Source organism: Oncorhynchus mykiss, chromosome 16 (genome assembly GCF_057628025.1).
Source record: "Oncorhynchus mykiss isolate SJ-2025 chromosome 16, ASM5762802v1, whole genome shotgun sequence".
In the NCBI taxonomy this organism is placed as follows: domain Eukaryota; kingdom Metazoa; phylum Chordata; class Actinopteri; order Salmoniformes; family Salmonidae; genus Oncorhynchus; species Oncorhynchus mykiss.
In genome coordinates, this window is record NC_143037.1 from 60,264,990 (window position 1) to 60,289,957 (window position 24,968).

Below are 24,968 nucleotides of genomic sequence, written 5' to 3' on the forward strand. Positions count from 1 at the left end.
GGCAGGGGAGCCTGGCAAACTGTCTGAGGCAGGGGAGCCTGGCATACTGTCTCAGGCAGGCGAGCCTGGCATACTGTCTGAGGCAGGGCAGCCTGGCAAACTGTCTGAGGCAGGGGAACCTGACAGACTGTCTGAGGCATGCAAGCCTGGCAAACTGTCTGAGGCATGCGAGCCTGGCAAACTGTCTGAGGCATGCGAGCCTGTAGCGGCTCCCGGACCCGCCGTCATTCCCACCAAAACAACAACAAAAAATAACTCCCTGATGCTTCCTTTAGGTGAGGCGTCATTCCGTAACGATATGCGCTGAGAGTCCGGGAGATCAGGAAGTGAGTGTTTTAAGAAAATAAACATAAGGCAAAACGAGAGAGAAACACTAACAGCACACAGACATGAAACAGAAACAATGATGCCTGGGGAAGGAACCAAAGGGAGTGACATATAGAGAAGGTAATCAGGGAAGTGATGGAGTCCAGGTGAATCTGACGACGCACAGGTGCGCGTGTAATGATGGTGACAGGTGTGCGCCATAACAAGCAGCCTGGTGACCTAGATGCTGGAGAGGGAGCACACGAGACAGTTATTCTTATCTGTTTTGGGGGAGGGGCTATCTAGTGTCTAATTGGTATACTTCGCCACCATGGCCTATTTATTGCCTAACCTCCCTTTTCTTACCTCATTTGCACACACTGAATATAGATTTTCTTCAGCTGTATTATTGACTATACGTTTAGTTTATTCCATGTGTAACCCTGTGTTGTTGTATGTGTCGAACTGCTTTGCTTCGGCGCATGTGACAAATAAAATGAGATTTGATTTATTATTAGCATTTAAAATGGCCCTCTGTGCCTCTGTGGACACACTATTATCAACCTGAGTAAAGAAAGAAAAACACAGATTAGAAAGAGAGAGCGAGTGGAGGAAAAGAGTTTGGGATTTCCCTCGTCAACTCTGTTGCTTTGAAGAGTAAACACAATACTGGGTCTCATAGTAGTGTCTTGGGGCTTGGCTGGAGTCTGCAGGCCCAGTCAGAACCAATATTACTGGGTACCACAGTTGGCGACTGCAGGCCCAGTCAGAGCCAAAATTACTGGGTTCCACGTCTGTACCACAGCCCTCAAACTGCCTCCTGTGTACGGTAACTCCTCAGTACAATGGAAGAATGCTAAGAAAATCAAACACTAGGGTCTCTACAGTGTTCCTCAATCACCACAGAATCAAAACCTAGAGTACAACACTTTCTGTTCTGTGTTTTAGCCTCCCTATCTGCCCCCCTCTCTCTCTATCTCTCAATCTCTCTCAGTGCATGCTGGGAGTGTTTTGTAGTTGAGAGGCCAGGTGAAGGGCTCTGTCCTTTCTTATTTTCTTGATTATTTCCTTGGTCCTTCTTTAAATTTGTATTTTCTATGGTGGAGGGTTAACACTGTTAGTTTAGCGGTACCGACTGTTAGACTTTTTCAAGGAGGAAACGCACAGAGTTTTAGTCTCCTGGGGGTTTGAACGATGTGGTTTACGCAATGGCTTCGCAGCCTAATGCGGAGAAGACGCTGTCGTTACAGCATGGTTTCAGGTGTGTTGCTGAGAATGGACTTAAGGTGGAAGAGGTTCTGCTCGTGGTCGGCGAGCAGAACAATGTTGTGGATGTGGCGTTTATACATTCCACATCCAGAATGAACAAAGCTGTGGTTGTGTTCTTGAATCTGGTGGCTAGGCTGATTGCTGGTGGAATGTTTGGGGGATGTGTTCTCCTCTTTCGACTCCTTCGACTAGGGTGGTAGTTGCGAATCTACCTCCATTTATTACGGATGATCAAATCCGGAAAGAGCACAGTCAGTTTGGTAAGTTTGCTAGCGGTTTTCGTGTACTGTCGGCAGGTTTTCAGACAGATGCCGTTAAGCATGTTGTTTCGTTCCGGAAGCATGTGTTCATTTCTGAATGACAATCGGCAACAGCTAAATGTGCATTTTGAAGTGAGGCATGGCGAGGGGCTCTATGTGGGGTTTGCCAGCACAGATAGTCTTAGCTTTGCGTGCCCACATAAAGGCTGTAGACAAGGTGAGGGTACAAGCGCCAGTGGGGGAAATCAAGGTAAAAGTGCAGGGAGCCTAGTCATGCTATAGATGGTGGTGTAGATGAGGCTGGGTCTAGCCATGCTATAGATGGTGGTGTAGATGAGGCTGGGTCTAGCCATGCTATATATTGGTGGTGTAGATGAGGCTAGGTCTAGTAATGCTATGGATGGTGGTGTAGATGAGGCTGGGTCTAGTCAGGCTATAGATGGTGGTGTAGATGATGGTGGTGTATTTGTGATAATGATAATTACAACAATACTGAATGAACACTTATTTTATTTTTAATATAATATCAAATCAAATTTTATTTGTCACATACACATGGTTAGCAGAGTGTAGCGAAATGCTTGTGCTATAATATATCAATAAAATAAATTTAGCCTCAAGTAAATAATGAAACATGTTCAATTTGGTTTAAATAATGCAAAAACAAAGTGTTGGAGAAGAAAGTAAAAGTGCAATCTATGCTATGTAAGAAAGCTAACGTTTCAGTTCCTTGCTGAGAACATATGAAAGCTGGTGGTTCCTTTTAACATGAGTCTTCAATTTTCCCAGGTAAGAAGTTTTAGGTTGTAGTTATTATAAGAATTATAGGACTATTTCCCTCTATACCATTTGTATTTCATTAACCTTTGACTATTGGATGTTCTTATAGGCACTTTAGTATTGCCAGTGTAACAGTATAGCTTCCGTCCCTCTCCTCACTCCTCCCTTGGCTCGAACCAGCAACACAACGACAACAGCCACCATCGAAGCAGCGTTACCCTTGCAGAGCAAGGGGAAGGCTCAGAGCGAGTGACGGTTGAAACGCTATTAGCGCGTGCTAACTAGCTAATCATTTCACTTCGGTCACAACAGCCTCCTCTCGGGAGTTGATAGGCTTGAAGTCATAAACAACGCAATGCTTGGCGCACAACGAAGAGCTGCTGGCAAAACGCACAAAAGTGCTGTAAGAATGAATGTTTACGCGCCTGCTTCTGCCTACCACCGCTCAGTCAGATACTTAGATACTTGTATGCTTGTATGCTCAGTCAGATTATATGCAACGCAGGACACGCTAGATAATATCTAGTAATATCATCAACCATGTGTAGTTAACTAGTAATTATGATTGATTGATTTTCATAAGATAAGTTTAATGCTAGCTAGCAACTTACCTTGGCTTACTGCATTCACGTAACAGGCAGTCTCCTTGTGGAGTGCAACGAGAGAGAGACAGGTCGTTATTGCATTGGACTAGTTAACTGTAAGGTTGCAAGATTGGATCCCCCGAGCTGACAAGGTGAAAATTTGTCGTTCTGCCCCTGAACGAGTGCAGTTAACCCACCGTTCCTAGGCCGTCATTGAAAATAAGAATGTGTTCTTAACTGACTTGCCTTTTTAAATAAAGGTATATAAGATTGTTATGAAAACTTGAAATCGGCCCTAATTAATCGACCATTCTGATTAATCGGTCGACCTCTAAACATCAGAAGGTGGGGGGAAATTAACCATATTTTGGTAATCCAACCAGTTGAACATATGCGTTGGTATTTAATGAATATGATGTCAGTTCAGTTGTCATCTGAGACATTCTCATCAATGATAGGATGACATAAACGGTACAGTGGAAAGTCTACACATTATAGTTATCAGATTCACATGGAATTGTTGTGCAATTTAAATGTTTGAATATGAAATTATTTGTGAGGGAATGAAATGTGATTTTAGCTTCTAAAATGTGAGAATTGTGTTTTCATGAGTGAATTAGGCCAGACTCAGTGGCCCGCCCTCGTGAAGAGACATTGGTTATAAACAATGAAACACGCCGTCCTCTCCCTTCCTATATAAAGCCTTGACGACAATATAACTTCCTGTTCCTGGGACATTAAGTCGACAGCCTTGACGTTAGAAGGGCAGGTGACACCTACAAAGCAAAGCCAAACTCAGCTACCTAAAGAAATTAGCATTGAATTCCCACGTGAAGAGGAAGATGGACATGTCGAATATGATGAATTTCGACAATACCAGCCAGAATATCGCATGAGCATATAAGCATGGCAACGGGGTGTGAACTCTGATTCACTCCAGCCGCCAAGCGTGGACTAGGAAAGGTCAGACAGAGTATACCGTCTACCACACAACAACGTTACTAAAATGGGTACAGTTTACCACCAGAGACGCTCTTCAAAGAATGGAATAACCCTTGGGCAACTCGCCCGTCCATCTACCATCAACCTATTGAAGCGCAGCTCAGAGTAAATATTCATTGTATTTTCCTTTTCCAAATGGGCGGTAATTTAGAATGCATAAGATCTTGTATTTACGATAGAGACATCGCTTCTCCCTTTGTTCTTCAGTCTTCCCGCTCTTTCACTCAAACCCAACCCCCTTTTCTTTGGGTAAACAGCTGTCATATCTGTTCCGTCCGCTAGGGACATTTTCCTTTATGACATCATTTGTAATCAAGGTATGATTAATTCTGTGTATATGTAATTCTGTGTGATTTAGTTAGGTATTTAGTAAATAAATAATTAAACCCAATTTTGTATTGCTGATTCAACTTGTTAGCCAGGGTTCGTGAAGATAACCAAGAACTTACAACTTTCAGATGAGACTGAAATAAGGTGACGATTAATGTTGACTGCTTTTGATGTAAAATATTACTAGGTCTTTAAGAGTTTATTCGGAAGATAACTGCTCTATAAATATTATTTTATGGTGTGGAGCCTGGTCTGTGGGTGTGGGAGGAGCCTATCTTCCACAATCCAGCCATCCTTTTGTGATTGGTTTAGTCGGCCACCCTGCTGAAGCAACTGATGGCAGCAGGTTTACTAAGGCTGGGCGACTTGCGGCTGCGTGGGGAGGTGGGGTAGAAAACCCCGGAAGTCCTGCACAACAAACAGGACTAACATTTCTAAGGCTGCTGCAGAGAGATTCCTGGGGGAGGTCCAGGAGGCACTGTCTGAGCCGGTAAGGGGGGGAGGGGTGTTTGAGCAGCCAAATGGGAAGGGGCCACCAATGTTTCTGACGGCAGAGAGTGGGGACTGGCAAGGTGGTGTGGAGGACATTTGTTGGACTTTAACACTCCGAGCCTGGGGGAGTTTGGGGGTTGGGCCCTATACAACCTCTGCATTAAGGTGAGGAACTTTAGGAGGATAACAGGAGTGAAGGCACATCAGTGGCAGGGGGCATGTGGGGTGGACAGTATGGCGGGTTTTAGATGGAGGGGGCTTTACAAACTCCCAGTACCAAAGAGGTTTTAATGAAATGAGGATGTATCGTTAAAGAAAGACAACATGTCAATAAAGTCTCTCTCTCTTTTATCATCTGTTGTTGTTCCCTGATATAGACTCGTTGATCTCTGAGTGACAGTGCAGGCTGATCAATGCTTAGCAGTAATGTGTTTTGTCCTCCACCCTTTTGAACTATACTGAATACAAATATAAACGCAACATGTAAAGTGTTGGTCCCATGTTTCATGAGCTGAAATAAAAGATCCCAGAAATGTTCCATACGCACAAAATGCATATTTATCTCAAACAAACGTGTTTACATCCCTGTTGGTGAGTATTTCTCCTTTGCCAAGGTAATCCATCCACCTGACAGATGTGGCATATCAAGAAGCTGATTAAACAGCATGTTCATTACAATAAAAGGCCACTCTAATATGTGCAGTTTTATCACATCTCAAGTTTTGAAGGAGTGTGTAATTGGCATGCTGACTGCAGGAATGTCCAACAGAGTTGTTGCCAGAGAATGTAATGTTCATTTCTCCACCATAAGCCACCTCCAATGTTTATAGAATTTGGCAGTGCGTCCAACCGGCCTCACAATTGCAGACCATGTGCCCCTGCCCAGTCATGTGAATTTATTTAAATTGACTGATTTCCTTCTATGAACTGTAACTCAGTAAAGTCTTTGAAATTGTTGCATGTTGAGTTTATATTTTTGTTCAGTATAATTATGTAAATCTCTAAGACTTTACTTAGGGTGCATGCCTCAGATGGCTGCTGTCACTCTGGGATTCGACACAACACATCAGCGAGTGAGTGACTTATAGTAAACACGTTCGTTCTTTTTCATTTTGTCATACAGACTTCTGTAAAATATTGTTTCAGTACAGTACATTTCAATGAACACAAAAATAGAAAGGCTTCAGAAAAAAAATATACAGCTTATTTTTTGCCATTGCAGGTTTTTACAACAAAAAAACAAAGAAAAGTATAATTACATTACCGTAATCAATACAATATGTTACTGTAAACTCAAACAAAAATAATTACAGTAAAATTACAGTGCAATGGTAAAAATAAAATAGCATTGTAAGGGATTGTAAGGGATGGGGTGGATGGTTTATGGATCCTGCCTTCTGTTAGGGTCTGGCCACATCACCTCATCCACATCACAACCAATGTCATCCCTGGTTAGGCAACGGGGAAAATATTGCCTTGCTTGCCTTATCCAACCCTGGACTGACACCACCTCAATGTCTCTGCATGCCTCTTCCATTGCTTGCAATAGAGGCAGGCGGGCATGTGGTTGGCGGTCATACACTTTCCAACGCCAAGCCAAAAATAATTCCTCAATCAGATTGAGAAATGGGGAGTAAGGAGGCAAGTATACAACTGTGAAGTTATTGTGGTTGGTGAACCAGTCCCTGACCAGAGCACCCCGTGGAAACTAACATTATCCCAGATGACAACAAACCTGGGCTGCTCTGGTCCGTCCTGTACAACTGTGAAGTTATTGTGGTTGGTGAACCAGTCCCTGACCAGAGCAGCCCGGTGGAAAATAACATTATCCCAGATGACAACAAACCTGGGCTGCTCTGGTCCGTCCTGTACAGCTGCATTATGTAGTGCATCCAGGAATATGATTATGTGTGCTGTATTGTAGGGACCAATGATGGCATGGTGATACAGAACTCCTTGCAGACTAATGGCGGAACACAAGGTGATATTTCCCCCGCGCTGCATAGTGACATTCACAATGGCTCTTTGTCCTGTAACATTCCCCTGCGCTGCCCAGGGACATTCACAACGGCTCTTTATCCTGTAACATTCCCCCGCGCTGCCCAGTGACATTCACAACGGCTCTTTATCCTGTAACATTCCCCCGCGCTGCCCAGGGACATTCACAACGGCTCTTTATCCTGTAACATTCCCCCGCGCTGCCCAGGGACATTCACAACGGCTCTTTATCCTGTAACATTCCCCCGCGCTGCCCAGGGACATTCACAACGGCTCTTTATCCTGTGACATTCCCCGAGCTGCTCAGGGACATTCACAACGGCTCTTTATCCTGTAACATTCCCCCGCGCTGCCCAGGGACATTCACAACGGCTCTTTATCCTGTGACATTCCCCCGCGCTGCCCAGGGACATTCACAACGGTTCTTTATCCTGTAACATTCCCCCGCGCTGCCCAGGGACATTCACAACGGCTCTTTATCCTGTAACATTCCCCCGCGCTGCCCAGGGACATTCACAACGGCTCTTTATCCTGTAACATTCCCCCACGCTGCCCAGGGACATTCACAACGGCTCTTTATCCTGTAACATTCCCCCGCGCTGCCCAGGGACATTCACAACGGCTCTTTATCCTGTAACATTCCCCCGCGCTGCCCAGGGACATTCACAACGGCTCTTTATCCTGTAACATTCCCCCGCGCTGCCCAGGGACATTCACAACGGCTCTTTATCCTGTAACATTCCCCCGCGCTGCCCAGGGACATTCACAACGGCTCTTTATCCTGTAACATTCCCCCGCGCTGCCCAGGGACATTCACAACGGCTCTTTATCCTGTAACATTCCCCCGCGCTGCCCAGGGACATTCACAACGGATCTTTATCCTGTAACATTCCCCAGCGCTGCCCAGGGACATTCACAACGGCTCTTTATCCTGTGACATTCCCCCGCGCTGCCCAGGGACATTCACAACGGCTCTTTATCCTGTAACATTCCCCCGCGCTGCCCAGGGACATTCACAACGGCTCTTTATCCTGTGACATTCCCCCGAGCTCCCCAGGGACATTCACAACGGCTCTTTATCCTGTAACATTCCCCCGCGCTGCCCAGGGACATTCACAACGGCTCTTTATCCTGTAACATTCCCCCGCGCTGCCCAGGGACATTCACAATGGCTCTTTATCCTGTAACATTCCCCCGCGCTGCCCAGGGACATTCACAACGACTCTTTGTCCTGTAACATGTCGGCCCTGACGCCTGGTTTTAGCTAGATTGAATCTAGCTTCATCAATGGAAATGAACTCATGAGGCTGTGCAGCTGCGTCAAAGTCCAGGACTCTCTGTAACAGAAAATGCATACACTGTACCTTGAATATGGTTGTAACTCAAAATGGTGTAACTCACACAAGGATGGGGTTTGTGGATGGGGGGTGGGTTTGGTCAGACACATTCAGTCAAAACTACAAGCTACGGGCAAGGCAAGTACCCCCCCCCCCCCCCCCCACCATCCCCAGAATGAGGGCCCCTGCCTATGTCACATACTGCTTTGTCTGAATGCATTTATGCAGTGCAATATGACACAATCTACTGCCATTACTTTATTACAGTACAGTACAGTGACACCTACTTGCACATCGTCATAGTGAAGGTCTTTGACTCTATCGCTGTTCCTTCAAATGGAACCCTGGACAGCGGCTACATCGTAAGTCGGTGTTGACGCGAGATGCTGACACAGTTGATGTTATGGAATGTTATGTGATCTGTGAGGATTTGCTCTCGTAGTTGATGTAGGCGGATGGTGTAGTTTGCCAACACTAGATTGAAAATGGCCAGTTCCTGTTCATGGGTGAACAGATGACCTCCTGAGGGTAGAAGGCAACGTCTGGCAGTTCTGTAGAAAATGCAAGAATATGATGTAATTGGTAAGGTTATTTTTTACATACTATACTGTACACAGTAACATCAAAACTGTATTACACAGCACTATACCCATTTTGTTTGTTCACTGAGGAGCGTAGGCCTAATATTGTAGGACTACATTGTATTGTACTGTGATGCAGCATGATGTGCAACAATTACATAGGTACAGTCTAGTGTAGAAAGTTGAAGACATACCTGTTCTCCAGTCTAAATGTCCGTATTATGGATGCTACCGTGTAGCGACTCAGGTTGTGCTGGACTCTCTGCCCAGCCTCCCTTATCGTCAGGCCATGATTTAATGTCGTCAGAAATAGGTCTCTGTCTATTGCCTGGTCCCCTTTGTTCTTATCTTTGTCCTCCTCCTACGCCTCTCTCTCTTCCTCTTCCTCTCGCTCTCACTACCTCCATGTTTGCAAAGTTCTCACAAAAGACGTGATCTTACATGAGGTCTATTTGCAGTGCTGAGGCTCAGACTAATTGGTGTTCAATTACTGTTGAAGTGTTTTCATGTGTGTGTGGGGGTGTTGTCAATTTCAGGTATGTTTTGCGTTTTGAATAGAAGTGTTTCCCCAATGACTGTAAGAGATTTCATTATTGAACGAAGTGTCAAATGTAAGAAACAGTGTAGTGTTTTGCAAGTGTGTTCCAGAATTGCAAACAAAGTGCAAAGCAGAAAATGTGTTTGTACTTTTGGTGCCTTTGTTTAAGGCGTGGTTACAAAAGGTGTTGATGCTTTTCTCAAAGCATTCACTTTGAGTGGGTAAGCAATCGGCAAAAACTGTAAAGGAAATTAAAGTCACACACTCAGTTTTCCACTGCAGTGTTTTCTAGCTCATCAGTGTTTTCTAGCTCATCAGTGTTTTCTAGCTCATCAGTGTTTTCTAGCTCATCAGTGTTTTCTAGCTCATCAGTGTTTTCTAGCTCATCAGTGTTTTCTAGCTCATCAGTGTTTTCTAGCTCATCAGTGTTTGAAAATGTGATTAAAGAAGTAGCAATCACCCTCGCTAATATGACTCACCTCCAACTGAAGACTCTATTAGGATGAATGAATAGGATGAAGAGTAGGCTTACATAATGTCTGTTTTTAACTCTGCTGGCTGGGTGTGTCATTGATTTGTACTGGCCTCGTGTATGGTTATTAGCTTGTTCTTTTTATATCCATGTTAGTGAGTTTGAAACACTTCTGTGTATCCATTGAACCATTTTACAACAGTATACCTACATTTTTATTTTTCAACAGTACCTACATTTCTTTCTTATAAATTGTATTATTTGTGCATGAATAATTATTCCCTTTGTGAAGGAATGAAAAGAGAGTTGTCCAGGCAATGAAAACATGTCCAGGCTTAACAAATGGTATCCTAGGCAACGTGCTACCTATTCAGTTTTGCACAAATCAATCAATATGTTTTTCAATTAGTAGCAGTATTGACAATTCATTCAGCTAAACATTTATACGTCCTACATGCTGAATCCAATAGCTTCAAGTGGATCGCAACACAACACATTTTAATTACATTTTTTGTTATTTTTTATTTATAACTCCAGTCTGCTCATTCTTGTCTTATTTGTATAATCATGGTTATCCTGATGACAGATTAAGCTATGGTCGTGCTGATGTCGGTAGTTTGTAGTGTCCTGTAGGGGTTTATTAGGGATATTGCTTGTTTGGTGTTGTTGGTAATGTGATTCCACTAATGACGGTAGTAATTGCAGTGGGACAGAGGGAGGGAGGGAGGGTGGGTGAGGAAGCCCTGGTCTGGTTGTTGCTGAGCTTGTAAAGGAACGCCTGAACATGCACCTGCCATCTCCAGATATCATCATTAAAGAGGAGAGATGCCAAGATGAAACATCTCCCCCAGCATCTCCCGCTACACACACACACACACACACACGCACGCACACGCATGCACGCACGCACGCACGCATGCACGCACACACACACACACACACACACACACGCACACACTAATGGATACAGAGCAAGCCAGAGTTGTTGAGAAAAATGGGTTATTGTATTACAATAAAGATGGCTCTGCTTAATTTATCATCTGTAGTTTACGTATAAAAGGCATATTGTGTGGTACATACATACTGTATCTATAACGTCTTTGCAGACATCCGTCAAAACATTCCACTGGATTGTTTAAAGTAAGACATTAACACAAGTATTGACTCTGTATGCATGTTGCCTCTGTGGGTGAATGTGTGTGTGGGTGTGAGTGAGTGACAGAAAGAGAAAGTAACTAAATGAAGAGAGAAATCGAGTACATGTGTCTGAGTGAGTGTGTTGTTCTGCCACCCCAGACCTCCATGTTGAGTGGTATTGGCAGTGGCACATCAAAGCCCATTGAGTGGCTGGTGTGTATTGAGTAAAATGTGGTGTGCACCGGCCCAGCCCACATATGCTGCTGACAGCACCAGGCAAATCACACCCTTGGCCATGTATTTGCATGTTATTTGCATTCCTGCATGTTTAATTAGCGTTCAGTTATAATGCCGGATGAAAGACACAGCATGTAAATATGTTCATCCTCTAATTATGGCGATATATCTCACCGTTAGCCACTACTGCACTTGACTAAGTCCCCGTAGCTATGTGTGTGCATGTGTGTGTGCATGTGCGTGCATGTGTGCTAATGTGTGTGTGTGTTAATTTGTCCAAGCAAAAACAATATCCTCACAGCACAAATTCATGTTGTGAGTTCAATACAAAGAGAAAGCTCTGGAACGAAGCGTGAGGATGCACTCACTGAGAGGAAGGAAGAAAACATCTCAAGGACTTAAACATGGAAAGGGAGAAAAGCATCATGTTTCTGCATTTATCCAACGTTCATCATCATATTTACCCCATAGTCCAGCGATTGGCTCTAGTTAAGTTTATCCTATCAGACTACCTCTAAGGCAATGAAGACTTCTGTGTGACTACTGTCACCTCGACCTTTTAACTTTTAAACATCCTCGCCTGTGTCATCTCTACTTTTAATGTCTCTCTTCTTCTCTGACACCTCTCTCTTTAACTTCACCCTCTCTGTCATCTCTCACTTTTAATGCTCCTTCGCTCTCCTTTTCTTTCTGTTTCCTCTACATTTTTGATTTCCTATTTGAAGTGTGGGAGGGAAAGGTTAGGAGGCAGATGGCCGGTAGTCTGGCTCCACTGTGTCTAGTCCTGTGCCTGTTTAATGGCTTATCTAAAGGTTAGCCACAGAAACGCAGGCCAAAGAGCACCAGGTGACATTTGTCCCTCAACATTAACTACCTAACTCTTCAATCATTTTTTTTCTGTCTTGGTCTCCTACTTTTCTGTTCCTTATGTTGGTAAACTATTTCCACTTTTCTCTTGAACATCTTAAGATACAACAGTTAGTGTGACAATTTAAAACAAGCCATGTTTAATATTTTGTGTGTACTGGTTTTCTTATGACACTTGGCAAGAATCGAAATCTCCAGTTGTGTATTTTATTTCATCTAGAGAACTTTATTAGCATATTATATGAGACAAAAGAAAGAAAAGAAGAGAGTGAGAGAGAAGAGAGAGGCAGGAGGGGACTTCTTTAAGAGAGGACTCATTCAAGTCACTGACTCTTATGGAATGATCAAGGCAATTTTTTCATAAAAGAGGAAATGAGAGGTTTCACGCCCTGACCTTAGTTATCATTGTTTTCTTTATTATTTTGGTCAGGTCAGGGTGTGACAAGGGTGGGTATATGTGTTTTTTTGTCCTGTCTAGGGTTTTTGTATGTTTATGGGGTTTTCTAGTCTAGGTGTTTATACATCTATGGTTGCCTAGATTGGTTCTCAATCAGAGGCAGCTGTTTATCTTTATTTCTGATTGGGGACCATATTTAGGTAGCCATAATCCTTGGGTAGTTTGTGAGTTTTTATTCTATATTTAGTTGCCTGTTCTGCACTAGCCATATTGCTTCACGGTTCATTTAGTTGTTTTGTTAGTTTTGTTCAATGTTCATTCTTCTATTAAATAAGTATGTTCGCTTACCACGCTGCGCCTTGGTCTCCTCTTTATGATGACCGTGACAGAACATCCCACCAAATTAGGACCAAGCAGCGTGCTAAAAAGGAGTGGACATCTTGGAGAAAGAGGAGTGGAGGACATCCTGGACCTGGGAGGATGTAATGGCAGGGGACAAGACCCTGCCATGGAAGCAGGTGGAGATAGCACAGGAGGAATGGCGTTGATATGAGTGTTCACGACTGGCACGGAAGCTCGAGAGGCGGCCCCAATATGTTTTTGGGGGGAGGGACACGGGGAGATTGCATGAGTCAGGTCGGAGACCTGAGCCAACTCCTCGTGCTTACTGTGGGGAGCGTGTTACTGGTCAGGCACCGTGTTATCCTGTGGAGCGCACAGTGTCTCCAGTGTGCTATTCTAGCCCGGTGCGCTCTATTCCAGCTCCTCGCATTGGCCGGGCTAGAATGGGCATCCAGGTAGGAAGGAGGGTGCCGGCTCAGTGCTCCTGGTCTCCAGTGTACCTCCTTGGACCAGGATATCCTGCGCCGGCTTTGCGTACTGTGTCTCCGGTGAGTCTACACAGCCCAGTACGTCCTGTGCCAGCGCCCTGAAAATAAACATCCAGCCAGGACGGGTTGTGTCAGCTCTACACTCCAGACCTCCAGTACGCCTCCACTGTCCAGTACGTCCTGTTCCTCCTCCCCGCACTCGCCCTGAGGTGTGTGTCCTTAGCCCGGTACCACCAGTTCCGGCACCACACACCAGGCCTCCAGTGCGCCTCCAGGGTCCAGTACGCCCTGTTCCTACTCCTCGCACTCGCCCTGAAGTGCGTGTCCCCAGCCCGGTACCACCAGTTCCGGCACCACGCAACACGCCTACAGTGCGCCTCGGCAGTACAGAGTATCCGAAAACAGTACCCAGTCCAGAGCGTCCGGCAACGGTGCCCAGTCCAGAGCTTCCGGCGACAGTTCACAGACCGGAACCTCCAACGACGGGCCACAGACCGGAACCTCCAACGACGGGCCACAGTCCGGAACCTCCAACGACGGGCCCCAGTCCGGAACCTCCAGCGACGGTCCCTAGTCCGGAACCTCCAGCGACGGTCCCTAGTCCGGAACCTCCAACAACGGGCCACAGTCCGGAACCTCCAACGACGGGCCACAGTTCGTAACCTCCAATGACGGGCCACAGTCCGGAACATCCAACGACGGGCCACAGTCAGGAACATCCAACGACGGGCCACAGTCCGGAACCTCCTACGACGGGCCCCAGTCCGGAACTTCGAACGACGGGCCACAGTCCGGGGTCCCCAACGGTGGTCCCCAGTCCAGAACATCCGGCGATGATCCACGCAGCGAGGGTCCCCAGCCTGGGGCCTACGGCGAGGATCCCCAGTCCAGCGCCTCCGACGATGATCCACGGGTCAGTGATACAAAAGTGGACTCAGAGTATAGAAGGGGGGCTGCGTTCAGAACCAAAGCCGCCACCAAGGTTAGATGCCCACCCAGACCCTCCCATATAGGTTTAGGTTTGCGGCCGGGAGTCCGCACCTTTGGGGGGACTCTTTACTCTGAGTCCACTTTTGTATCACTGACCCGTGGATCATCGTTGGAGGCGCTAGACTGCGGTTCCTCGCTGGACTGCGGGGAGTAGGAACAGGACGTACTGTCAGTGTGCATTCTTCCATGAAATAAGTATGTTCACTTACCACTCTGCGCCTTGGTTACCTCTTTATGAAGACCGTGAGGAGGAGAGAGGTGGAATACAGAGGAGGGAGTAGGAAATACAGATAAGTGTGTGTTAGAACAGATAGGTGAAGAGCAGTGCTCTTTGTGTCAAAAGTGTTGGAAAAAGCTCTGTTTCTCATCAGAATTATTGAACATAACCAAACTGTCTGAACTGCTGTTTCAAGAGGAGAACTGTTCCAGCCCTTACAGACAGAGCACGTCAGAGATAGAGAGACAGATAAAGAAAAAAGGATAGAGAGAGCGATAGAAAGAGAGAGATGTGAAGTGTTTCTGTGTATCCTCTCCTAGTTGATCAGCACTACATATTGTCTTTGACTACTACTCTTTCTCTGTGAGTCATCGCAACTGTATGTGTGAATGTGTTATTGACTTACGCCCTACTAAAGTTAGAGTAGATTACACCCTCAAATCCACAGGATTTTGCCTTATTCCAGTCTCCCATTCATTTCACTCTGTATTTTATTTCACCTTTATTTAACAAGGTAGGCAAGTTGAGAACAAGTTCTCATTTATAATTGCGACCTGGCCAAGATAAAGCAAAGCAGTTCGACACATACAACAACACAGAGTTACACATGGAGTAAAACAAACATACAGTCAATAATACAGTAGAAAAATAAGTCTATATACAATGTGAGCAAATGAGGTGAGATAAGGGAGGTAAAGGCAAAAAAAGGCCATGGTAGCGAAGTAAATACAATATATCAAATCAAATCAAAATTTTATTTGTCACATACACATGGTTAGCAGATGTTAATGCGAGTGTAGCGAAATGCTTGTGCTTCTTGTTCTGACAATGCAGTAATAACCAACAAGTAATCTAGCTAACAATTCCAAAACTCTTGTACACAGTGTAAGGGGATAAAGAATATGTACATAAGGATATATGAATGAGTGATGGTACAGAGCAGCATAGGCAAGATACAGTAGATGGTATCGAGTACAGTATATACATATGATATGAGTATGTAAACAAAGTGGCATAGTTAAAGTGGCTAGTGATACATGTATTACATAAGGATACAGTCGATGATATAGAGTACAGTATATACGTATGCATATGAGATGTATAATAATAATGTAGGTAAGTAACATTATATAAGGTAGCATTGTTTAAAGTGGCTAGTGATATATTTACATCATTTCCCATCAATTCCCATTATTAAAGTGGCTGGAGTTGAGTCAGTGTCAGTGTGTTGGCAGCAGCCACTCAATGTTAGTGGTGGCTGTTTAACAGTCTGATGGCCTTGAGATAGAAGCTGTTTTTCAGTCTCTCGGTCCCAGCTTTGATGCACCTGTACTGACCTCGCCTTCTGGATGATAGCAGGGTGAACAGGCAGTGGCTCGGGTGGTTGATGTCCTTGATGATCTTTATGGCCTTCCTGTGACATCGGGTGGTGTAGGTGTCCTGGAGGGCAGGTAGTTTGCCCCCGGTGATGCGTTGTGCAGACCTCACTACCCTCTGGAGAGCCTTACGGTTGAGGGCGGAGCAGTTGCCGTACCAGGCGGTGATACAGCCCGCCAGGATGCTCTCGATTGTGCATCTGTAGAAGTTTGTGAGTGCTTTTGGTGACAAGCCGAATTTCTTCAGCCTCCTGAGGTTGAAGAGGCGCTGCTGCGCCTTCTTCACAATGCTGTCTGTGTGAGTGGACCAATTCAGTTTGTCTGTGATGTGTATGCCGAGGAACTTAAAACTTGCTACCCTCTCCACTACTGTTCCATCGATGTGGATAGGGGGGTGTTCCCTCTGCTGTTTCCTGAAGTCCACAATCATCTCCTTAGTTTTGTTGACGTTGAGTGTGAGGTTATTTTCCTGACACCACACTCCGAGGGCCCTCACCTCCTCCCTGTAGGCCGTCTCGTCATTGTTGGTAATCAAGCCTACCACTGTTGTGTCGTCCGCAAACTTGATGATTGAGTTGGAGGCGTGCGTGGCCACGCAGTCGTGGGTGAACAGGGAGTACAGGAGAGGGCTCCGAACGCACCCTTGTGGGGCCCCAGTGTTGAGGATCAGCGGGGAGGAGATGTTGTTGCCTACCCTCACCACCTGGGGGCGGCCCGTCAGGAAGTCCAGTACCCAGTTGCACAGGGCGAGGTCGAGACCCAGGGTCTCGAGCTTGATGACGAGCTTGGAGGGTACTATGGTGTTGAATGCCGAGCTGTAGTCAATGAACAGCATTCTCACATAGGTATTCCTCTTGTCCAGATGGGTTAGGGCAGTGTGCAGTGTGGTTGAGATTGCATCGTCTGTGGACCTATTTGGGCGGTAAGCAAATTGGAGTGGGTCTAGGGTGTCAGGTAGGGTGGAGGTGATATGGTCCTTGACTAGTCTCTCAAAGCACTTCATGATGACAGAAGTGAGTGCTACGGGGCGGTAGTCGTTTAGCTCAGTTACCTTAGCTTTCTTGGGAACAGGAACAATGGTGGCCCTCTTGAAGCATGTGGGAACAGCAGACTGGTATAGGGATTGATTGAATATGTCCGTAAACACACCGGCCAGCTGGTCTGCGCATGCTCTGAGGGCGCGGCTGGGGATGCCGTCTGGGCCTGCAGCCTTGCGAGGGTTAACACGTTTAAATGTCTTACTCACCTCGGCTGCAGTGAAGGAGAGACCGCATGTTTTCGTTGCAGGCCGTGTCAGTGGCACTGTATTGTCCTCAAAGCGGGCAAAAAAGTTATTTAGTCTGCCTGGGAGCAGGACATCCTGGTCCGTGACTGGGCTGGATTTCTTCCTGTAGTCCGTGATTGACTGTAGACCCTGCCACATGCCTCTTGTGTCTGAGCCGTTGAATTGAGATTCTACTTTGTCTCTGTACTGACGCTTAGCTTGTTTGATAGCCTTGCGGAGGGAATAGCTGCACCGTTTGTATTCGGTCATGTTACCAGACACCTTGCCCTGATTAAAAGCAGTGGTTCGCGCTTTCAGTTTCACGCGAATGCTGCCATCAATCCACGGTTTCTGGTTAGGGAATGTTTTAATCGTTGCTATGGGAACGACATCTTCAACGCACGTTCTAATGAACTCGCACACCGAATCAGCGTATTCGTCAATGTTGTTGTCTGACGCAATACGAAACATGTCCCAGTCCACGTGATGGAAGCAGTCTTGGAGTGTGGAGTCAGCTTGGTCGGACCAGCGTTGGACAGACCTCAGCGTGGGAGCCTCTTGTTTTAGTTTCTGTCTGTAGGCAGGGATCAACAAAATGGAGTCGTGGTCAGCTTTTCCGAAAGGGGGGCGGGGCAGGGCCTTATATGCGTCGCGGAAGTTAGAGTAACAATGATCCAAGGTCTTTCCACCCCTGGTTGCGCAATCGATATGCTGATAAAATTTAGAGAGTCTTGTTTTCAGATTAGCCTTGTTAAAATCCCCAACTACAATGAATGCAGCCTCCGGATAAATGGTTTCCAGTTTGCAAAGAGTCAAATAAAGTTCATTCAGAGCCATCGATGTGTCTGCTTGGGGGGGGGGATATATATACTGCTGTGATTATAATCGAAGACAATTCTCTTGGTAGATAATGCGGTCTACATTTGATTGTGAGGAATTCTAAATCAGGTGAACAGAAGGATTTGAGTTCCTGTATGTTTCTTTCATCACACCATGTCACGTTAACCATAAGGCATACGCCTCCGCCCCTCTTCTTACCAGAAAGATGTTTGTTTCTGTCTGCGCGATGCGTGGAGAAACCCGTTGGCTGCACCGCCTCGGATAGCGTCTCTCCAGTGAGCCACGTTTCCGTGAAGCAAAGAACGTTACAGTCTCTGATGTCCCTCTGGAATGCTACCCTTGCTCCGATTTCATCAACCTTGTTGTCAAGAGACTGGACATTGGCAAGAAGAATGCTAGGGAGTGGTGCACGGTGTGCCCGTCTCCGGAGTCTGACCAGAAGACCGCCTCGTTTCCGTCTTTTTCAGAGTCGTTTTTTTGAGTCGCTGCATGGGATCCACTCCGTTGTCCTGTTTGTAAGGCAGAACACAGGATCCGCGTCGCGAAAAACATATTCTTGGTCGTACTGATGGTGAGTTGACGCTGATCTTATATTCAGTAGTTCTTCTCGACTGTATGTAATGAAACCTAAGATGACCTGGGGTACTAATGTAAGAAATAACACGTAAAAAAACAAAAAACTGCATAGTTTCCTAGGAACGCGAAGCGAGGAGGCCATCTCTGTCGGGTCCGGAAGTAGTCCAGCAAGTAAAACCTGGAATGGTATATTTGCAGTGGAAGAATGTGCAAAGTAGAGATAGAAATAATGGGGTGCAAAGGAGCAAAATAAATACATTAATACAGTAGGGGAAGAGGTAGTTGTTTGGGCAATGTAGATGCGCTATGTACAGGTGCAGTCATCTGTGAGCTGCTCTGACAGCTGGTGCTTAAAGCTAGTGAGGGAGATAAGTGTTTCCAGTTTCAGAGATTTTTGTAGTTCTTTCCAGTCGTTGGCAGCAGAGAACTGAAAGGAGAGGCGGCCAAAGGAAGAATTGGTTTTGGGGGTGACCAGAGAGATATACCTGCTGGAGCGCGTGCTACAGGTGGGCGCTGCTATGGTGACCAGCGAGCTGAGATAAGGGGAGACTTTTTGATGTATGGGCACAGAGGCTAGTAAACACCAAAGAAATGACACCAATTCAAATATATACAGTAACTCCCTAAAAGGTGCTAGCGCTGTGTCTGGTTTGATGGAGGTCTTTACCTTTCCCGACCAGAATAACCCAGAGATTGTTTGATTTGGGAAAAAGGAGGTAGACTAGAAGGAGTCTGGTTCCCTGGCATGGAAGCTGTGTCTGGGTGTCTCCTCTCTGGATCCTCTCCGTCAGACAGACCAGGCCTGGTTGGCAGCCATGGCAACCTCCCCCCTCTGCCCCCAAAATGTCATATCTAATATTGACTCATTAAAGCATGAAAGTTTAATAAGCCAATGGAAAAGGGAGCCGGACCCCAAATAGACGGTGTCCTTTGAGCCTTTGAGGCTATATCCTATCTACTCTCTTTGTTCTGTCTGTCTGTCTTGTATGTATGTATGTACAGTGCATTCGGAAAGCATTCAGACCCCTTGACTTTTTCCACATTTTGTTGCGTTTAAGGCCTTATTCTAAAATGGATTAAATTGTTTTTTCCCTTCAATCTACACACAATACCCATAATGACAAAGCAAAAACAAGTTTGTATACATTTTAGAAAAATCATTAAAAAATATATATAAAACAAAATATCATATTTGCATAAGTTTTCAAACCCTTTACTCAGCACTTTGTTGAAGCACCTTTGGCAGTGATTACAGCCGCAAGTGTTCTTGTGTATGATGCTACAAGCTTGTCATAATCAAATGTTATTAGTCACATACACATATTTAGCAGATGTTATTGTGGGTGTAGCACTATGCTTGTGTTCCTAGCTCCAACAGTGCAGTAATATCTAACAATACACAACAATATACACAGATCTAAAAGTAAAGTAATGGAATTAAGAAATATGGCCATGTTGGAGTGTCATTGACTAAAATACAGTAGAATAGAATAAGGTATATATACATATGAAATGAGTAAAACAGTAGGTAAACATTTTTAAAGTGATTAGTGTTCCATAATTAAAGTGGCCTGTGATTCCATGTCTATGTATATGGGACAGCAGCCTCTAAGATGCAGGGTTGAGTAACCGGGTGGTAGCAGGCTAGTGATGGCTATTTAACAGTCTGATGGCCTTGAGATAGAAGCTGTTTTTCAGTCTCTCGGTCCCAGCTTTGATGCAACTGTACTGACCTCGCCTTCTGGATGATAGCAGGGTGAACAGGCCGTGGCTCGGGTCGTTGGTGTCCTTGATGATCTTTTTGGCCTTCCTGGGTGATGGAGGTGTCCTGGAGGGCAGGCAGTGTGCCCCCGGCAATGCGTTAGGCAGATCGCACCACCCTCTGGAAAGCACTGCGGTTACGGGTGATGCAGTTGCCATACCAGGCGGTGATGCAGCCCGACAGGATGCTCTCAATTGTGCATCTGTAAAGGTTTGTGAGGGTGTTAGGGGCCAAGCCAAATTTCTTCAGCCTCCTGAGGCTGGCCACTCTACCATAAAGGCCTGATTGGTGGAGTGCTGCAGAGATGGTTGTCTTTCTGGAAGGTTCTGCCATCTCCACCGAGGAACTCTGGAGCTTTGTCAGAGTGACCATCGGGTTCTTGGTCACCTCCCTGACCAAAGCCTTTCTCCCCTGATTGCTCAGTTTGGCCGGGCAGCTAGCTCTAGGAAGTGTCTTGGTGGTTCCAAACTTCTTCCATTTCCAAACTTCTTCCAATGATGGAGGTACCCTTCCCTAGATCTGTGCCTCGACACAATCCTGCCTCAGAGCTCCACAGACAATTCCTTCAACCTCATGGCTTGGTTTTTGCTCTGACGTGCACTGTCAACTGTGGGACCTTATATAGACCGGTGTATACCTTTCCAAATCATGTCCAATCAATTGAATTTACCACAGGTGGACTCCAAGGATTATCAATGGAAACAGGATGCACCTGGGCTCAGTTTTGAGTCTCATAGTAAAGGACCTGAACACTTATGTAATACAATTATTTATATTTAACGTTTCTAAAAACCTGTTTTCGGTTTGTAGTTAGGGTGTATTGTGTGTAGATTGATGAGGAAATTGTTTTATTTAATAGCTTTTAGAATAAGGCTGTAACATAACAACATGTGGAAAAGTCTAGGGGTCTGAATACTTTCCGAATGCACTGTATGTCTTTCTAACTACCTAAGCTTTCAAGTATTCTCTCTCTCTTTTTTCTCTCTCATCTTTCTAATTTTCTTTATTCCCTTTTGCAAAACAAATCATTCCCTTCCTTTTTTCTGTCTTTCCGTCCATCTCTTCCTCTCTGGTTTTGCTCTCTGTTGTCAAGCCCCTGCTGTCGGCTGATTGATGCCTTTGCCGGAGTGCTGTGTACTTCATTACTCTGATTCTCCCTGTCTGCGGCTGGCTGCTGTGCTGTGCTGTTCTGTGCTGTGCTTTGAAGACAGACAGTGTGTGAGGAATGGGGAGTGGGGGGTAGAGGGGGGCACGCTACCCCACTGAGAAAATTCAATCACCCAAATAACATCACCAAATTATCCCCATGGCCCATCCCATGCCAATGCTTCTCCTGTGACTGGTGTGTGTGTGTGTGTGTGTGTGTGTGTGTGTGTGTGTGTGTGTGTGTGTGTGTGTGTGTGTGTGTGTGTGTGTGTGTGTGATCAAAAGCAAAAATGAAGTGTGAATTTTGTTTTTACAAAAGCCCTAGCTACTTTCTGCTGGGGACAGCACTGGTTGTCAAAACGAGGTGTGGTTTGAAATCTTGCTGTTGTTTGAATCTTGGATTAGGGGCTGTCATTCCACTGAGAGAAGAGGCAGCACAGTGTTTGAAGCTATGGCTGTTTGTTGGACATCAGGTTTTACCTGGCTATCTGACAACACTATCCACATACTTATATATAGCCTGTGTGATTCTGACACTCAGAAACAGAAAATGTGTGTGCATCATCACCAGGTCATCATGATGTTACACTGTGCTTTCTTTCTTTGTCTTTGGAACAGACTTCCAATGGACCCCAATCCAATAGAGGTTTCTCACACAAGACTAGCTAGCTATGTTGAGTATTGTAGAGTTGATTCAATGAATGGTATTTTCTCTCACCCTGCCTATTTGAGAAAGATACATGTATTCAGGTTTCTAGTTGAAGAGAATCAGCAGAAGAGTAGCCTTGAGAAGAGAGGTTAAAATGGCAGTGGACATGTCTTACTGCGCTGACATTTCTCAGACCGATCTTGTCATTTGAAATATCCATAATTGATGTTTCTTCCATACACTGACTGCATTGACATTGTGTGGGCGAATATAGCTGTGGACATTTCTCAATCTCTTGCTGTTTCTCTCTTTTTCTCTCTGTCTCTCTCTTTATCTTTCTGTCTCTCTCTTTCTCTCTCTAGCTCTCCCCCTCTGTCTCTCTATTGAGCTCTCCCCCTATGTCTCTCTCTCTTTTAGCTCTCCCCCTCTGTCTCTCTCTAGCTCTCCCCCTATGTCTCTCTCTCTCTCTCTAGCTCTCCCCCTCTGTCTCTCTCTCTAGCTCTCCCCTATGTCTCTCTCTCTCTCTCTCTAGCTCTCCCCCTCTCTCTCTAGCTCTCCCCCTCTGTCTCTCTCTCTAGCTCTCCCCCTATGTCTCTCTCTCTCTCTCTCTCTAGCTCTCCCCCTCTGTCTCTCTCAAGCTCTCCCTCTCTGTCTCTCTCTCTCTCTAGCTCTCCCCCTATGTCTCTCTCTCTCTAGCTCTCCCCCTCTGTCTCTCTCTCTAGCTCTCCCCCTCTCTCTCTCTAGCTCTCCCCCTCTGTCTCTCTCTCTCTAGCTATCCCCCTCTGTCTCTCTCTTTCTTATTAGAGAAAGCAGTAAGCCTGCATTTCATTTTTGTTAGATTATTTTCCCTGTTCGATAGGTTAACTAAATCCACCGACATTAATGAGTAATTAAGTGGAGTAATCTGTCTCTTCTCTCAGTCTGATGTGGAGTTATTAGTGTATCAATGATTTTTAAAAAGCTTTAGAGAAGCACACATACACACACAAATACATCCCATCTGTAGAGACAGTGTCACAGTAAAGCCATCATGTCACCAAGATGGCATAGCAGTCAGACGTCTTTTGTCCTCGTCTTGTCGTGTCCCGTATATATATATATATATATATTTACAACTTTCTTCTCATACCTTTTTATATATATTTTTTTCTTTTCCATATACTCATCTTCAAAACACTCTCCTGCAACCCGACTCACCAATTTATGTTTAAAAAAAAGAAAGTATTATTTACCTAAAATCTGTAGTCCTCCATAGAAGCTAGCCAGAAGCTAGCCAGAAGCTAGTGTTGATAATGGGATATGTAGGAGGGTGAGCCGGTCAAGGATCGATTCAGACAAGGTGGTCTATTGTATGACAAGTGACAGTTTTATGAGTAAAGATATCTGGTACAACGTATACGGGCCCATTTCATTCGGTTCTTAAGGAACCAGCAGAAAAGAAGCGCAGATAACAGAGTGCACATGTCTCATATACAGAACAGAAAGTAGGTTGATTCTAGAAGATCGGGTCTTCGGGTTGGTTCAGGCTGAGGTGTAGTCTTCTTGGATTGGCCCTGTTGGGCCGTCCGTCATCCCTCTGGTTCCCGTTCTTTGTCACACAATGTTCAGCTAAAAAAGGAGATTAGGTGTGTGCGCTGGTTTCTGCAAGTCAAGGCTGTCTCTTCCTCCCAATGTGTGGGTGTATGTCTTATCTGTGTGTCCTCGGCAGTTAGTGTGTGTAATGTGTGTGTGCTGTGTGTGTGGGTGTGGGAGCTATCCTGTATGGGACCTAACATGTTTTACTGTGAAAATACGTTGTCTCAGTTATAGCAATGTAATAGCAGTAGGCTGGTCACCTGCATAAGAAATAGCACTTCCTTACAAATCCCTCTCTTCACGTCTCCCCAGAGACGTGACACAACCTAACTAGATCCAGACACAAAAAGAAAACTTTTCCCAGAAGGAAAAGTTTTGTGATTCCCTCTCTTCACATCTCCTAAGAGATGTGACATAAACTAGGCTAACAATTACAAAGTTTAAAATACCTTCATGTTCTCCATTCGATCCCACTATGTACTAGATTGGCTACCAGCCACCTAGGAACTTGCAACCCTCATGCCAAAAGAGAACAACAGCTCATTGAAAAACAGAACAAAAGAAAATGATGTGAAATTTAAGCCCCCCTTTTTGACACCCACTAGGGTGTCACTCATTATCCCTTATTTCAGCAGTCATAGCATTTCATGAAAAGAAAAAACAAAACCTAGTAGGCACTCTCAACCTCATCCTCAAATTCGGGCAGGTCATTAGCAAGCAGAGGAAACATCTGGGAAAGGGGGGAAGGGTCAATAGCTCTAGAGATAACCCTAGTGGTAAGGGAACGGATAGATGGAATGCAACAGCATCCACAGAGAACCAAAATGGCCGCGAACACCGAAATGGAGACCAAAATGGAGGAGACCAGGGTTTTATATTTACCAAAGGCACTCATCCAGGAGTCCCACATTGAGGTATCAATCCCAGAATGAGATTTCATTTTACCATTAAGAGTCCTCAAACCTTCTAGGGCTACGGTCAAGCTACCATCGGAGGCTGTGTTATTAGGGATGAAAGTACAACACTGTTCACCAAACATAGTGCAAGCTCCACCTTTCTCTGCCGGTAGCATATCCACTGCAATGCGATTCTGGAATGTATTCTATCCACATTTTTATTAACAGTGCACCACCAACAAATGGAGGACTCAAACCCA

At 45.3% G+C, this 24,968-nt stretch overlaps 1 protein-coding gene and 1 pseudogene across 4 annotated transcripts in view; one reads left to right on the top strand and one right to left on the bottom strand.

Annotated features, from left to right (window-relative positions):
• Positions 1-24,968, top strand: part of LOC110492389 (cadherin-4) — a 571,662-nt gene that overhangs the window by 278,849 nt on the left and 267,845 nt on the right. The window lies entirely within an intron of this gene.
• LOC149976942 (uncharacterized) lies at positions 2,001-14,244 on the bottom strand (annotated as a pseudogene). Its single transcript, XR_016487064.1, has 5 exons — positions 14,054-14,244; positions 9,134-9,301; positions 8,642-8,909; positions 8,210-8,354; positions 2,001-7,071 (listed from the first exon to the last, which is right to left on the bottom strand). The product of XR_016487064.1 is annotated as an uncharacterized LOC149976942 (transcript).